This window comes from Hemitrygon akajei, unplaced genomic scaffold (assembly GCF_048418815.1).
Source record: "Hemitrygon akajei unplaced genomic scaffold, sHemAka1.3 Scf000072, whole genome shotgun sequence".
NCBI lineage: Eukaryota > Metazoa > Chordata > Chondrichthyes > Myliobatiformes > Dasyatidae > Hemitrygon > Hemitrygon akajei.
In genome coordinates this window covers 2,245,932-2,260,739 of record NW_027331958.1, presented here as the reverse complement: position 1 = coordinate 2,260,739, position 14,808 = coordinate 2,245,932, and the positions used below count along the sequence as shown (strand labels likewise).

At 48.9% G+C, this 14,808-nt stretch overlaps 1 protein-coding gene across 1 annotated transcript in view; it reads right to left on the bottom strand.

Annotated features, from left to right (window-relative positions):
* LOC140722209 (pancreatic secretory granule membrane major glycoprotein GP2-like) overlaps nucleotides 1-11,621 on the bottom strand; it is a 71,688-nt gene extending 60,067 nt beyond the window's left edge. Inside the window, exon 1 of the mRNA XM_073036998.1 lies at nucleotides 11,561-11,621. The gene's annotated coding sequence lies outside the window, so the exon portion shown is untranslated. The remainder of the gene's footprint in view (nucleotides 1-11,560) is intronic.
* Between the last annotated feature and the right edge of the window lie 3,187 nt (nucleotides 11,622-14,808).

The following is a 14,808-nucleotide window of genomic DNA, read 5'->3' as shown; positions in this document are numbered from 1 at the left end:
GAAACAATTACAGAGACACTTCCCAGGAATCTGAATGTGTCTTTTATTGCTTGGATTAAACCCATTATTACATTCAATCGCTGAGAAATAATGAAAGGTGAAAGAGTAATATGTTACTGATAATAAACCTGATTCTCAATGACAGATACACAGTCTAATTGATGCTAATAATATTTCACTGATATTGGATTCCCCACCACCATCACACAACCCACTGAAACCTCACACTCCCCACCACAACCCATGAACACTTCACACATCGTCCATCACCCTGTGATACGTTGGGCGAACACGATCGGAGATCTTCCCTCTCAGTTATTTCCCTTGTCATATTTGCTCTTGGACAGGATGTGCTTGCAGGGGAGCTGTTCCCTCAGTATCTCACGTATCTGTGGACCAGGGATGTTGATGGTGAGTGACAGGTGAAGAAACACGGTTAGACCGCACTGTGTGGGGGATCAGGACAGCAGAGAGACCCTCCTCTCATCACCCACAAAATCCATCACTTACCAACAGGAGATTCCCTTCTTCACACCAAGAACTACATTCCCTATACACCAGGTGTTATGCCGCCGGCCCCCTCCTTTGTGAGAATCTCAAGAACCCTAGTCAAGAGGGGGGTCAGCTGACCCAAAAGAGGAAGGGACGTGCTGAATAGACCCAGGGAAATGGGAGAGAGAGAGAGAGACCACGTTCTCCCAAGAAGCAGAATAAAGGTGACCTTGACTATTGTCTCATGGAGACCACGTGAAAAGCCCTCGGGCAAAGTGGGCTGGTTGAGAGAGAGATCGCATCACCTGCAACCTGATTGACACCTGCGATCCCGTGAAGAAGTATGAAGGAGGGTCTGGGGGGGGGGGGGAACCCTCAGACGCACCCAGGAGACAAAGGAAGCACGATATCGATTCCCGTGGGAACGGGAAGCCCTGTTGAAGGAAGCCACGTGCGTTAGATTCCAACTTTTGAATTTGTGGCTAGAACCAACGAAAGACTGCTTTTAGCTAACAACGGGGAAGTCTGCTCCCCTGATTCCAAGGATTTGCTCTGCCAAGACGACGGGCAAGTGTTTATCTTTTCCAAATCATCTTTCTCTCTCTCCAACGTGAAAACCCCAGCGGTTCCCAAAAGGGAAAAGCCTGCAAACTTCTGAGTGACTCTTTATATCTCAATTGGACTCTGTATTAACCCCTAGACAACTGTAGAGCTTATTTCTGATTGATTATGGTTACACCGGTGTTTTAGATTGAGTTTGACGATGTATATGATCTGAATGTTTTGTATTATCCATACGTTTGTGCCCTTTTCGAATAAAACGTTTGAAAATAGTAGCATCCGACTCAGCTGATCCATCTATCTTTGCTGGTAAGTTACCTGGTTACGGGGTTACGTAACAAGTGGGGTTCTCGTCCCGGATTTGAAACCAAACGGGAGGGTCAGTGAATCGGGCTGTAAGTCCAAACTTAAATCTGGTTACGCAGGTAGCCAGACGGGAAACCAGCAAAGATGGATGTGGGTGAATTTATGAGAAACCCGACGGTAGAGGCGCTAGAGAAGGCTACAAAATCAGACTTGGTAAATTTGGCGCAGGCGTTAGACCTCACAGCGGTGAAGCCAGCAATGAAAAAGCAGGAAGTGCAAAGGGTCATACAACAGCATTACGTTGGGAAGAAGGTGTTTGCAGCTGAGGATTTGAAAAATATTCCCGAAAGGAGATTAGCGAGTGGGACAGATCAGGCAGAGTTGGAGAAAGCAAGGCTGGCCCATGAGCTTAAAGTAAAGCAGCTAGAAGTAGAAGCAGCTGAGAAGGCTGCGGAGAGAGCTGCGAGGGAAAAGGATGCAGAGAGAGCTGCGAGGGAAAAGGATGCAGAGAGAGCTGAAAAGGCTGCGGAAAGAGAGCATGTGTTCAAACTAAAGCAGCTAGAAGTAGAAGCAGAAGAGAAAGAGAAACAAAGGAGCCATGAATTGGAGCTGAACAGGCGAAGGCAGGAGCGAAGAGCTCAAGGGGAAGAGAGAGAGGAGGGGTTTGATGTTAGTCGGGCGTTGAGGTTGGTCCCCCCGTTCGAGGAGACGGATGTTGATAGTTATTTCTTGCTTTTTGAAAAGGTGGCAGTGAATCAGCAGTGGCCCAGACAGCAGTGGGTGGCGTTGTTACAAAGTGTGTTACGAGGAAAAGCACAGCGGGTATATGCCGCGCTGCCCCCAGAAAGGGACGGGAATTATGATCAAGTAAAGGAGGCCATTCTCCGAGGTTACGAGTTAGTACCTGAGGCATATAGACAAAGGTTCCGAAATTTAAGAAGAGGGTGGAATCAAACATATACCGAGCTAGCCCATGAGAAGGGTGTGCTCTTGGACCGTTGGTGCACCGCTGAAAAGGTGGCCGAGAACTATGGGCGTCTCAGGGTGTTAGTTTTGATTGAGGAATTTAAAAGTTGCGTTCCGGAAGAGATCTGAATGTATTTAAATGAGAGGACGAATCAGTCCATCTCAGAGATGGCTAGGGTCGCAGATGAATATGCCCTAACCCACAAGACAAAGTTTTCCTCGCCAAAATGTCACCCGAGAGACCGTCGGAATGGTAGGGAAAGTCCGCCGGCTAAGGGAGAAACTCCGCCGGGAGCTAGCACAAAAAGTGAGGATAACAGACAGGAAACCTGGAGATCTCCTGGTTTAACCTGTTTTAATTGTGGAAAGGTGGGACATATTGCATCAAAATGCCCTGCTCCGAGGAAGGAGTCGGAACGAGGGAAAGCAGCTATTCCCATAGGCTGTGTTGTGTCGATCCGAAAATCGACAGGCAGGCCCCAGACAGATGGAATACAGGAGGGGCGGGAGACATTTAGGTCCGAAGGAACCGTGGCTTTGAAGGAAGGGGACCCCCCAATTCCCGTACGAATTTGGAGAGACACGGGGGCGGAACTATCGTTAATTAGCCGTAATGTGTTAAAATTCGGCCCTCGCACGGGGGAGGTAGCCCTGAGAGGTATAGGGAACCGAACCGAGGTCGTGCCTTTGCATAGGGTCCTTCTAGATTGTGAGTTGATGTCGGGACCAGTAGATCTGGGGGTCCTGCCGGAGTTGCCGGGGGAAGGAGTGGACGTCCTTCTGGGTAACGACCTAGCGGGTGGGAAGATGGGTGCCGCCGTGAAGCTGACCACCCAGCCCGTGAGAGTTGAAGACCCTCCCTCAGACAAAAAAATCTATCCCGCATGTGCGGTCACTCGCAGCAGGTCGAAAAGGGCAGCTGAGACCGAAAGCGGGTGGAATCTGGCCAGTTTTGATTTGGCCGAAACTTTTTTACCGACTCTGTACCAGCGAGAGTCCGAGGAAGGGAAACCGGAGAGTAGGGAGGAATGAGTGGGAAATCGGGAAGAGGTAGACCGGTCCTTAGCCAGAAGAGAGTTTGTACGGGAACAGAACGGTGACGAGGAGCTGGTAGCCTTGAGAGAGTCGGTTCTCTCTGAGACTGAACTGGAGGCAGAGCCAGAGGGTTATTATCTCCAGGAGGGGGTGTTGATGAGGAAGTGGAGACCCCCTGCGGTGCAGGCCGATGAGGACTGGGCGGTGCTACATCAGATAGTAGTCCCGGCAGTATATCGGGACGAAATTCTTGACTTAGCCCATAAGGGACCTTTAGGTGGGCATTTAGGAATAAAGAAGACCGTGGAGCGGGTTCAGAGAGAGTTCTATTGGCCCAACCTGAGAAAAGATGTTACTGAGTATTGTAAAAGATGTCATACATGCCAGGTGGTGGGTAAGCCGAATCAAGTTATCCCTAAGGCCCCCCTCCGACCTATCCCCGCACGTGAGGAGCCTTTCTCCCGAGTCATTGTGGATTTTGTGGGACCCTTACCTAAAACTGCGAGTGGGCGGCAGTATATAATGTCCCTGATGTGTGCCGCTACACGATTTCCCGAGGCCGTGCCTCTGGGTAGTATTAGGACCTCTGCGGTGGTGAAGGCCCTTATCAAATTCTTTACCACCGTGGGGCTGCCCAAGGAGATCCAATCAGACCAGGGAAGTACATTCACGTCGAGCACATTTCGGCAGATGATGACCCAGCTAGGGGTAAAGCAGATTATGGCCTCTGCGTACCACCCGGAGTCACAGGGAGCATTGGAAAGGTTCCACGCTACCCTAAAGACCATGCTTAAAGCTTATTGTCAGGAGAACGTTCGAGACTGGGATGAGGCTTTACCCCTTTTGTTATTTGCCGTACGAGATACAGTCCAGTGCTCCCTGGGGTTCAGTCCATTCGAGCTGGTTTTCGGTCACAGGCCTAGGGGACCCCTAACCCTACTGAAAGAAAAGTGGTCTAACCCGACCGCCCAAATCAGTGTGATCGACTATGTGCTGAAATTCCGGGAAAGGCTGCGTAAAGTATGCGCCTTGGCAAACGAAAACCTTAAAGCCTCTCAGGAAAAAATGGGTCAGTGGTATAACCGGAGAGCGAGGGAACGAGAGTTTCATGTGGACGACCGGGTCTTGGTCTTATTCCCAGTGGCTACTCACCCCTTGGGGGCGAGGTTTCAAGGACCATATACAGTGCGTAAAAAAATAGACTCACTGAATTACGTGATCGAAACCCCCGACCGGCGAAAGCCGACCCAGTTAGTTCACGTGAACATGATAAAAGGGTATCACGAACCCACCCCCACGGTTGTTGGCGCGGCCATGACAGCCGATGAGGTAGAGGGGGATGGTAAGGAGGGACCAGAACGGTTTGACAAGATAGATATAGTCCCTACCAGATTGGAGAACTCTGTCGTATTGGCGAACCTTGCGGGTAAAGTTGGCCACTTAAAGCCTGAACAGCGGGAGCAGGTAATACAGCTCATTAACCGGCATGCAGACTTATGCCCAGATGTTCCCCGAAGGTGTAGTGGGACGAAACATGATGTGATAGTTACCTCAACCCGACCTATTAAACAAGCCCTTATCGGATGAATTCTGAAAAGAGCCAGCTAGTAGAGAAGGAGATTGAACATATGCTAGCTGCTGGGATAATCCGCGAATCCTCTTCCGCGTGGGCTTCTCCTTGCGTGGTTGTCCCAAAGCCGGACGGGACCATAAGATTCTGTACCGATTATCGGGAGGTCAACGCGGTTACCCAGACCGATGCTTACCCTCTTCCCCGGGTGGATGATTGCATTGATCAACTGGGGAAGGCAAGGTACATTACAAAAATTGACTTGTTAAAGGAGTACTGGTGCGTTCCGTTAACGGACAGGGCTCGAGAGATTTCAGCCTTTGTCACCCCGTCCGGGTTGTACGAGTACAACGTTATGCCGTTTGGGATGAGAAATGCCCCAGGGACATTTCAGCGGATGATAGACGCTGTGATAAAGGGGTTAACCCACACCAAGGCTTATCTTGACGATGTGGTAGTTTGGAATGACACCTGGGAGGAGCATCTGGGGGCTGTAGAAAGTTTGTTTACCCGAATGTCGGCAGCCCACCTTACAGTAAACCTCGCCAAGAGTGAATTTGGTCATGCCACGATCACCTATCTGGGGTATGTGGTGGGTGACGGGCAGTTGGCCCCTGTGCAGGCGAAGGTCCGGGCTATTTCCGAGGTCCCTGTACCCTACAATAAAAGGGCCCTGAGGAGGTTTCTGGGCATGGTGGGATACTATCGGAAATTAGGAGGAAAAATTTGAGTGGGGTCATTCTTGTCAGAATGCCTTTGAAAAGTTAAAAGCCATATTGTGCCATGACCCTGTGTTAAAAGCGCCCGATCTGTTAACCCCCTTCTCCTTGGCCACGGACGCCAGCGATGAGGCGGCAGGAGCAGTCCTATTGCAGCAAGCAGGGGGATGGAGTGGAGCACCCGGTAGCATATTTCTCTCGGAAGTTCAATAGACACCAGAGGAATTACTCTACCGTGGAAAAGGAATTGTTAGCGCTTGTGTTAGCGATACAACATTTCGAAGTGTACATTTGTCCGGCGCAAAGACCCCTAGTGGTCTATACCGATCACAACCCGCTGGTATTCTTGGACAATATGAAAAATAAAAACAGAAGGTTATTAAGCTGGAGTCTGATGCTGCAGGAATTCGATATTAAGATCCAGCACATAAAGGGGAGTGATAATGTGCTAGCGGATTGTTTATCCAGGTGCTGAATTAAATGTAAGATGTATGGCTCTGTAGTTCAAACGAAAAGCTTGCGGGTTGTATTAGAAAAAAAACCCTATAAGACTCATTGAGCTGAAGTCTGATGCTACCAGGCGTTAGTATGGCACGTGAGGGTAAGGTATTAAAGAAAAGGGGCCCTGTACTTGTTACCTGTTTAGATACTGACTTGAATGTATAACAGTAGTACTCTGTGAAGAGAAAAGCTTGTGTGGTATGTAGAGTTCAAAATAAATAAATAAATAAATAAATAATTCCTGTGCCAACCTGCTTTTAACCGGTGGTTAAAAACCCGTTATGGGGGGAGGTGTTATGCCGCCGGCCCCCTCCTTTGTGAGAATCTCAAGAACCCTAGTCAAGAGGGGGGTCAGCTGACCCAAAAGAGGAAGGGACGTGCTGAATAGACCCAGGGAAATGGGAGAGAGAGAGAGAGAGAGAGACCACGTTCTCCCAAGAAGCAGAATAAAGGTGACCTTGACTATTGTCTCATGGAGACCACGTGAAAAGCCCTCGGGCAAAGTGGGCTGGTTGAGAGAGAGATCGCATCACCTGCAACCTGATTGACACCTGCGATCCCGTGAAGAAGTATAAAGGAGGGTCTGGGGGGGGGGGGGGGGGAACCCTCAGACGCACCCAGGAGACGAAGGAAGCACGATATCGATTCCCGTGGGAACGGGAAGCCCTGTTGAAGGAAGCCACGTGCGTTAGATTCCAACTTTTGAATTTGTGGCTAGAACCAATGAAAGACTGCTTTTGGCTAACAACGGGGAAGTCTGCTCCCCTGATTCCAAGGATTTGCTCTGCCAAGACGACGGGCAAGTGTTTATCTTTTCCAAATCATCTTTCTCTCTCTCCAACGTGAAAACCCCAGCGGTTCCCAAAAGGGAAAAGCCTGCAAACTTCTGAGTGACTCTTTATATCTCAATTGGACTCTGTATTAACCCCTAGACAACTGTAGAGCTTATTTCTGATTGATTATGGTTACACCGGTGTTTTAGATTGAGTTTGACGATGTATATGATCTGAATGTTTTGTATTATCCATACGTTTGTGCCCTTTTCGAATAAAACGTTTGAAAATAGTAGCATCCGACTCAGCTGATCCATCTATCTTTGCTGGTAAGTTACCTGGTTACGGGGTTACGTAACGCAGGAAAATTCAATTCCTCAGAAATCACCATCAACCCCTCCCCAAACCCCATCCCTTCACCAGGAAAATCTGCTCCTCCAAACATCCCACAACAAGGATCCACCTTCTCTCGGGATCAGAGAAATTCCCGTGCTCCAAACTGGGGATAGAGTTTCCCGGAAAATGGAATCAGCTTTTCCTTCAGACCTGAGAAAAACCCTCCCCTCTCACAGAATGCCCCTTACCCCCTCCAACAGGGGATTGTCCTCATCCCCGGATCAGGGAATACTCCTCAACCCGAGGCCAGAGAATATCTCTCAGCCCTCTCGGATCAGGGGATTGTCCTCACCTACTGAGACCAGGAAGTGCCTCTCACCCCTCTCGGATCAGGGGATTGTTCTCACCCGCTGAGGCCAGAGAATGGCATTCAACTCCCTCTCACCCTCATACCAGGGAATTTTCCTCACCAACTGAGACCAGGGATTCCCACCTCTCCTCCCACCGTCCAGGAAATTTCCACCCTCCTCGGACTAGGGGATCTCCTTACCCTGAGGGCAGAGAATGCCTCTCATTCCCCTTGGACCAAAGAACACCTCTCATCCCCCGAGACAGGGGATTTCTACCACACCCCCACCTTGGGCCAAGGGATTCTCGTCAACCCCGAAGACCAGGAGATTTTCCTCACCCTGAAGATAAGGGGGATCCCCCCTTCATCAGACCAGGGGATTTCCCCACTCGGATTCTGGGATTTCCCCTCTCCAGACCAGGATATTCCCCTCAACCCCTCAGACTGGGAGTTTCACTCACCAGCTCCCAAAACCAGGCAAGTTCCTTTCCCTACCACACGGAAACCCACCTCCTCACAGACCTATGAAACCGATTCCCCAGTGCAGTGTATTGCTGTCTCCCAAACTGAGATAACACGTATTTCCCCCTTTCCCAGACAGTTCTGACCAAGGGTCTCCGAGATGAAACATTAACTCCCTAACGAATGGAATCACGTCCTCTAAACCTGTAAATCAGCATATCCCATAAACACCAGACAATTCACAGAATGGGAGATAAACGTTCCTATAAAACGGGCACCAGAGGAAAATGTTTCCCCAAACCAGAGGAACCTCTGCTCTGCTAACGACGGGGAACCCCGAGCAGGAAAGTCACAAAGTGATCGCTGAGACCACGGGGGAGATGCAAAGCTGAAGGGATATGAGTGGAGATGGTCGGTTGGTGGGATTACGTTACCAGTGGAGGAGGAAGGCAGGCTGGGAGCTGACTGTCCAAGGCTACGTATGTGCCCGTACGTGCACACAATGTACACAGGAATAAGGGATTTAGAGGAATGGTGGGACAACGAGGAGACAATGATCACTGTAAATAGTTTGTCTTTGGAAGTCGTGTATAATGGGCTGGAGGTGGGGAGACGGGGAGATGGTGTTTATCAGGTGGTGGGGCAGTCCCCATTCCCACTGGGTGTATTTAGGGCAGAGACTGATCGGAAAGAGGGTTTGGCTTACAGGGAGGAAGTGCCATGGTAAAACACATTCATGGAGCAGGCTTGATGGGCCCAATGGCCTAATTCTGTTCTTATATCCTGCATTTGGTGGTGACTGAGGACGGGGAGTCTCTGGTGACCCAGATGTAATCATTTCAGGGTTGGGTGTTTCACCGTTCATCGGGAAGGGAGAGTCACTGATTATTGACCTGGATTGACCAAAGGCACATGAATCAGAATCTCCACCACTGGGAATGAATGTGGACAACTTCTCTCACTTGATTGAGGTAGGCCTCTCACTCCTGGGGGTCTCCCAGGTTGTTCTGCCCAAGGTACAGCACTTGGACACTGCTGATCATCTCCTCACACTCCTCATCTGACAGGAGCCCGTTCACTGGAAGATTGAGAGAAGTGTTCAGTCAGAGCAGATCCAGAGACAGCAGACTCACACGGTGTGATGGGTGGTTGGACTGGAGCGTTGGTGATGGTAAGCACAGGGACCCAGGCTGACCCCAGGTTCCCCTCCTGCCCATCGTTCCAGTAACCAGTCCCTCCCCCATCCACCACCAGCCTCTCTGTGCAACGTTTAAATTCACTTTGCTTTCCCTGGCTAGATTTTATTTCAGTAAGGGAAGTGTGTATGTTAGCTGAAGCCAGTAAAGATTGATATGGTCAATAATACAAAGAAGAACAAGTTTTTCAAAGCATCGCAGGACGTATAGAACTGAAGGGGGAATATCTAACCCTATCCAATGGAATGTGGATTGAAGAGAAATTTGACTCCAAGTCCTTGTTGAAAGTTGGATATTGTGGGGGGGCTTTGGCTCTCAGAGGGAGAGTAATGACACCTAGAGAGGGATCGAGATCTTTGGGTGATACAGCACTACAGTACAGAAACAGGCCCTTCAGCCCATCTAGTCCTTGCCAAACTATTATTTTGCATTGTCCCATCTACCCGCACTGGGACTGTGTCCCTCCAAATCCCTCCCATCCATGTACTTATCCAAACTTGTGTTACATGTTGAAATCAAACCCAGATCCACCACTTCTGCTGGCAGCTCGTTGTACACTCTCACTACCCTCCAAGTGAAGAAGTTCCCACTCAGGCTTCCCTCAAATATTTCACCTTTCACCCTTAACCCATGAACTCTCGTTGCAGACCCCCCCAACCTCAGTGGGAAAAGACCGCTTGCATTTACCCTGTCTGTACCCCTCACAATTTTGTGTACCTCTATCAAATCTCCCCTCTGTCCCCTACATCCCCGGGAATAAACTCCTAACCTATCCAACCTTTTCCCAAAACTCAAGTCCTCAAGTTCTGGCTACATCCTTGTAAATTTTCTCTGCTCTCTTTCAATCTCATTGATATCTTTCCTGTAGGTAGGTGACCAGAACTGCATACAATCTCCAAATTAATCCTCACCAATGTCTTGTACAACTTCAGCATAGCATCTCAACACTTGCAGTCAGTACTTTTATTTATGAAGGCCAATGTGCCAAAAGCTCGCTTTACAACCCTATCTACCTGTGGCACCACTTTCAAAGTGTTATGGATCTGTATTCCCAGATTCCTCTGTTCTACCGCACCGTTCCCTGTGTGAGTCTGAACCTGCTTTACATTCCCAAAGTGCGATCATGCTTGTCTGCATTAAATTCCATCTGCCATTTCCCCAGCTCATCCAGATCCTGCTGCAGATATTGATAGCCTTCCTCACGCCCACTATGCCCCAGTGTTGGTGTCTTCCACACACTGGCCGAGTCAGTTTACCTTGGTCTCATACAGAACAGAGATCAGTACAGCACAGGAACAGGCCATTCGGCCCACAATGTTGTACTGGACCAGCTAAAAAGTAAATCAAAAACATCCAAAATCCAATCCCTTCTTCCCACACAATGTCCAAATCCCTCCATCTTCCTCACATCCATCTGTTAATCTAAACGTCCTTTAAAAGCCCCTAATGTATTTGCCTCTACCATCATACCAGGCAGCGATTTCCAGGCATCCACCATTCTGTGAGTAAAAAACACCCCTCACATCCCCCTTGAACCTACCCCTCTCTCACCTTCAATACCTGCCCTTTGGAGTTGGACACTTCAACCCTGGGAAACAGACCCTCCTTATCTGCTCTATCTCAGCCTTTCATAATCATAAAAACCTCAATCAGATCTTCCCTCAGCCTCCACTGTTCCAAAGAAAATAACCCAAGTTTTCTGCCCCATCCACACCCCTTGCACTAAGGTGGTCCCAGTTTACATGAGGGAAGTTGAAACCCACCATGACAACAACTCCATTATTTTTACACATTTCCTGAACCTGATTACATATCTATTCAATGTCCCGGTGACTACTGGGGGTGTGTTGTTCAATCCCATCAGTGTGATTGCACCCTTCCTACCCTGGGTTCCACCCAATGTCTGACCCTTGCATTATGTCTCCCCTGAGTGCAACTTGACATTGTCAGAACTTCTCAACGCCAAATCAATTATGAGCAATTTCTCCTACATCAGCACAAATTTTTGTATAATCAGAAACCCTTTTCTCCATATCCATGTCTTGCTTGCGGAAGAATTCCACCCATCCTGCACATCTCTGAAACATCTGCATGCCAGTTCCACGGGCCAGTCAGAGCAAGGCCTCCCCCCACCCCCTGGGCTGTAAGTTGTGGAGTTTGGGGGAGAGGGAATGCCAGTCGCTGTTTGGGGAGATGCTCCATGCAGACCCCAACCACCCGAAGGCCAGATGCATCAGAAAGGGTCCCTGTGATCAGGAGAACCTGACGGTCCCCTATCAGAACTCAGTGGTTACCTGGGATCATCTCAGAGGCTCTGCATATGGCGTCCGTCAGCTTCTCCTGCCCGGCATGGGGGCTTGTCCTCCTACCTGGATCTGGGACGAGAGAAGGTCCAGGTGAGAAATGGAGTTTGGAGGATTGGTCCAGGGCTGAGACTGATTCTTCCTGCAACGTCCACACACCAGCCAGTTCTGTTCTTCCACCACACTCCTCCAGTATCTCCACCAGGCTCAGTTCCATCACTCTGACACACTCCACACACAGACTCCTTCCCAATTCCCCCATTTGCTCATCCCCAACCTCCTCCATCATTCAGAAGGACATGCTCGTAGGCAGAGGAAGTGGGGTGGCTCTCTTGGTAAAAAATAAAATCAAATCCTTAGAAACAGGTGAATAATATTGGAAGATGTTGAATCCTTGGGGGTTGAGTTAAGAAAATGCAAGGATAACAAGACCCTGTTGGGGGTTATATACAGGACTCTCAACAGTAGCCAGGATGTGGGGTAGAACTTACAACGGGAGATAGAAAAGACAGGAAAAAAGAGCAAAGTTACGATAGTCATGGGGGATTTCAATATGCAGCAGATTAGGAAAATCAGATTGGGGCTGGATTCCAAGAGAAGGCATGAGAGTGGAGCTCGCCAAAGTTGATTGAAAGGGAATACTTGCAGTGATGACAGTAGAACAGCAAAGGCTGGAATTTCTGGAGCAATTCGGAAGGTGCAGGATAGATAAATCCCAAAGAAAACAAAGTCTTAAATGGAGGATGATGCAACCATGATGACAAGGGAAGTCAAAGTCAGCATAAAAGCAAAAGAAAGGGCAGAGAATAGAGCAAGAATTAGTTGGAGGTTCGAGGATTCAGAAGCTTTTAAAAGCCAATAGAAGGTAACTGAAAAAAAAGAAAAAAGATGCAATATGGAAGTAAGTTAGCCAATAATAAAAAAGAGCACACAAAAAGATTTTTTAGACAAATCAAGGGTAGAGAGTGGATATCAGACCAATGCAAAATGATGCTGTAAATACACATAACACACACACAAGTTAATATCACCACTTGTAAATTCATAAATATTAAGGTGCATTTGTGACACAAGTTAAAAAGTAGACAGCATCATGCTTCAAGTGTGATGTGACCTGGCAGGAGGCTGGGAGTTCAGTGTCTGACAGCCTGGGGAAAGAAGTTGTTTCCCATCCTAATCGTTCTTGTGTCAGTCTTTACGATGGAAGAAACCAGCTGTACATCTGAAATTGGAGAGTGCCTCAGGGTAGAAGTGAGTGTACTTGCTAATACTAAGGAGAAGGTGCTTAAGTCACCTGGACCAGATGGACTACACCCCAGGGGTTTGCAAGAGATGAAGGCGTTAGTAGGGATATTTCAACAACACTGGATTCTGGAATGGAGGCTAGTGAAGTCATCCACTCTGATTCAGCAGCCTGATGGTTGAAGGGTAACAACTGTTCTTGAACTAGTGATGTGAGATGCAAGAATCCTGTATCTCCTGCCCAATAGAAGCAGTGGGAAGAGACGATAGTCTGGGTGGTAGGAGTCCTTGATCATAGATGCTGACCCCACCACTTTTAACAGTCTTCTCCTTTCTTGTGTACTGGTGTGGGACTGGGACAAATCAGTCCTGAGGGGCCGGGACATCTTCTGCTCCTGGTGTGTTGTCTTCTTGCATAATGAGATGAGGGGACTCAGGAGGGAACTCTGGAGCAGAGTCCTGGTTTGATTCCATGCACTGATCAGTAGATTAAATGGCCACAGAAAACTGCCACTGGGGGAATGTGGAGACAATAACGTGTGATTAGCGTAGGATCAGTGTCAATGGTGTTTGATGGTCAGCACGTACCCAGTGGGCCAAAGAGCCTGTTTCTGTGTTGTGTGACTGTGACTCTCTCTCTCCCTTCCTCCCTCACCTCTGCTGTCTTTCACTTTCTCTCTCTCCCAATCCCCTCCCCCAATGAACTGTTTTTGACCTGTGACCTTTCACCAAATGTGACCTGTGTCTATGATGTGAAAACCCCTCTGTTCTCAGTCTGTTCACATCCGGTGGCAAACAGGAGAACAGAACAGGGCAGAATTAGCCGACTGTACACTAGACCTGGTTTACACTAACATACCAGGGGCATATAAAGCTGTTCCCCCGCCCCACACTGGGCTCTCAGATCACTTGTCTGTTATGCTAATTCCAGCATACAAACCACTGATCAAACTGGCCAAACCAGTTCTGAGGGAGCACTCTCAGCATTGCAGGACTGCTTTGAAACACAAACTGGAGAATGTTCAGAAAGGCTGCTACCTATGTCAACCACGTAACATCGAGGAATGTGTGGATTCTGTGACCAGCTACACAGAGAAGTGTACTGAGACTGTTACCATCACAAAACACATCCGTGTGGGGCCAGTCAGAATCCATGGCTCACTGCAGAGGGCCATGCACGGCTGAGGGATCGTGATGCTGTCTTTAGATCGGGGGGACCAGGATGCCTCACTCCCCGACAGGCTGAATGTCTTTTACGCCCGGTTTGATGCACAGAACAAAGTGCTGGTGAGAGAGACACCCAGGGAAGGAGACCCTCCATCTGGCTGAAGCTGAGGTGAGGAAGACCCTGGCCAGTGTTAACCCACACAAAGCTGATAATATACCAGGCCGGGTTCTGAATGACTGTGCATCCCAGCTAACTGAGGTGCTGACGGATATATTCCACATCTCTCTGGAGCAGTCCATTGCCCCTCAGTTTTCAAGATGGCAACCACCATTCCAGGGCCAAAGAAGGTGACAGTAACCTGTCTAAATTACTATCATCTGGTGGCATTAACATCAGCCATTATGAAATGCTTTGACCGGCTGGTCATGGAGCACATTAAAGCCTCTCTCCCGCCTACATTGCCCCCTTTCCGGTTCACTTTCTGGTTCGGATTGAATTGATCCAATGATGATGCATTAGTCTCTGCCATCCACTCTGTCCTGTCCCACCTGGAAAATGGGGTCTCACATTTATACACCAGTTTGGCATTTAACACCATCGTACCCTAGAAACTGCCCTCTCTGGGTGTCAACACCTCCCTCTGTAACTGGATCCTGGTCTCTGAATGAGAGGTCACAGTCAGTCTGTGTGGACAGTAAAGTCTCCAGTCCCATTACACTGAGCACTGGTGCTCCCCAGGTCTGTATGCTCAGCCCGCTGCTGACACATGACTGTGTCACGGGATTCAGCTCAAACCCTGTCAACAGCGGTTGTGGCTCATCAACAACGA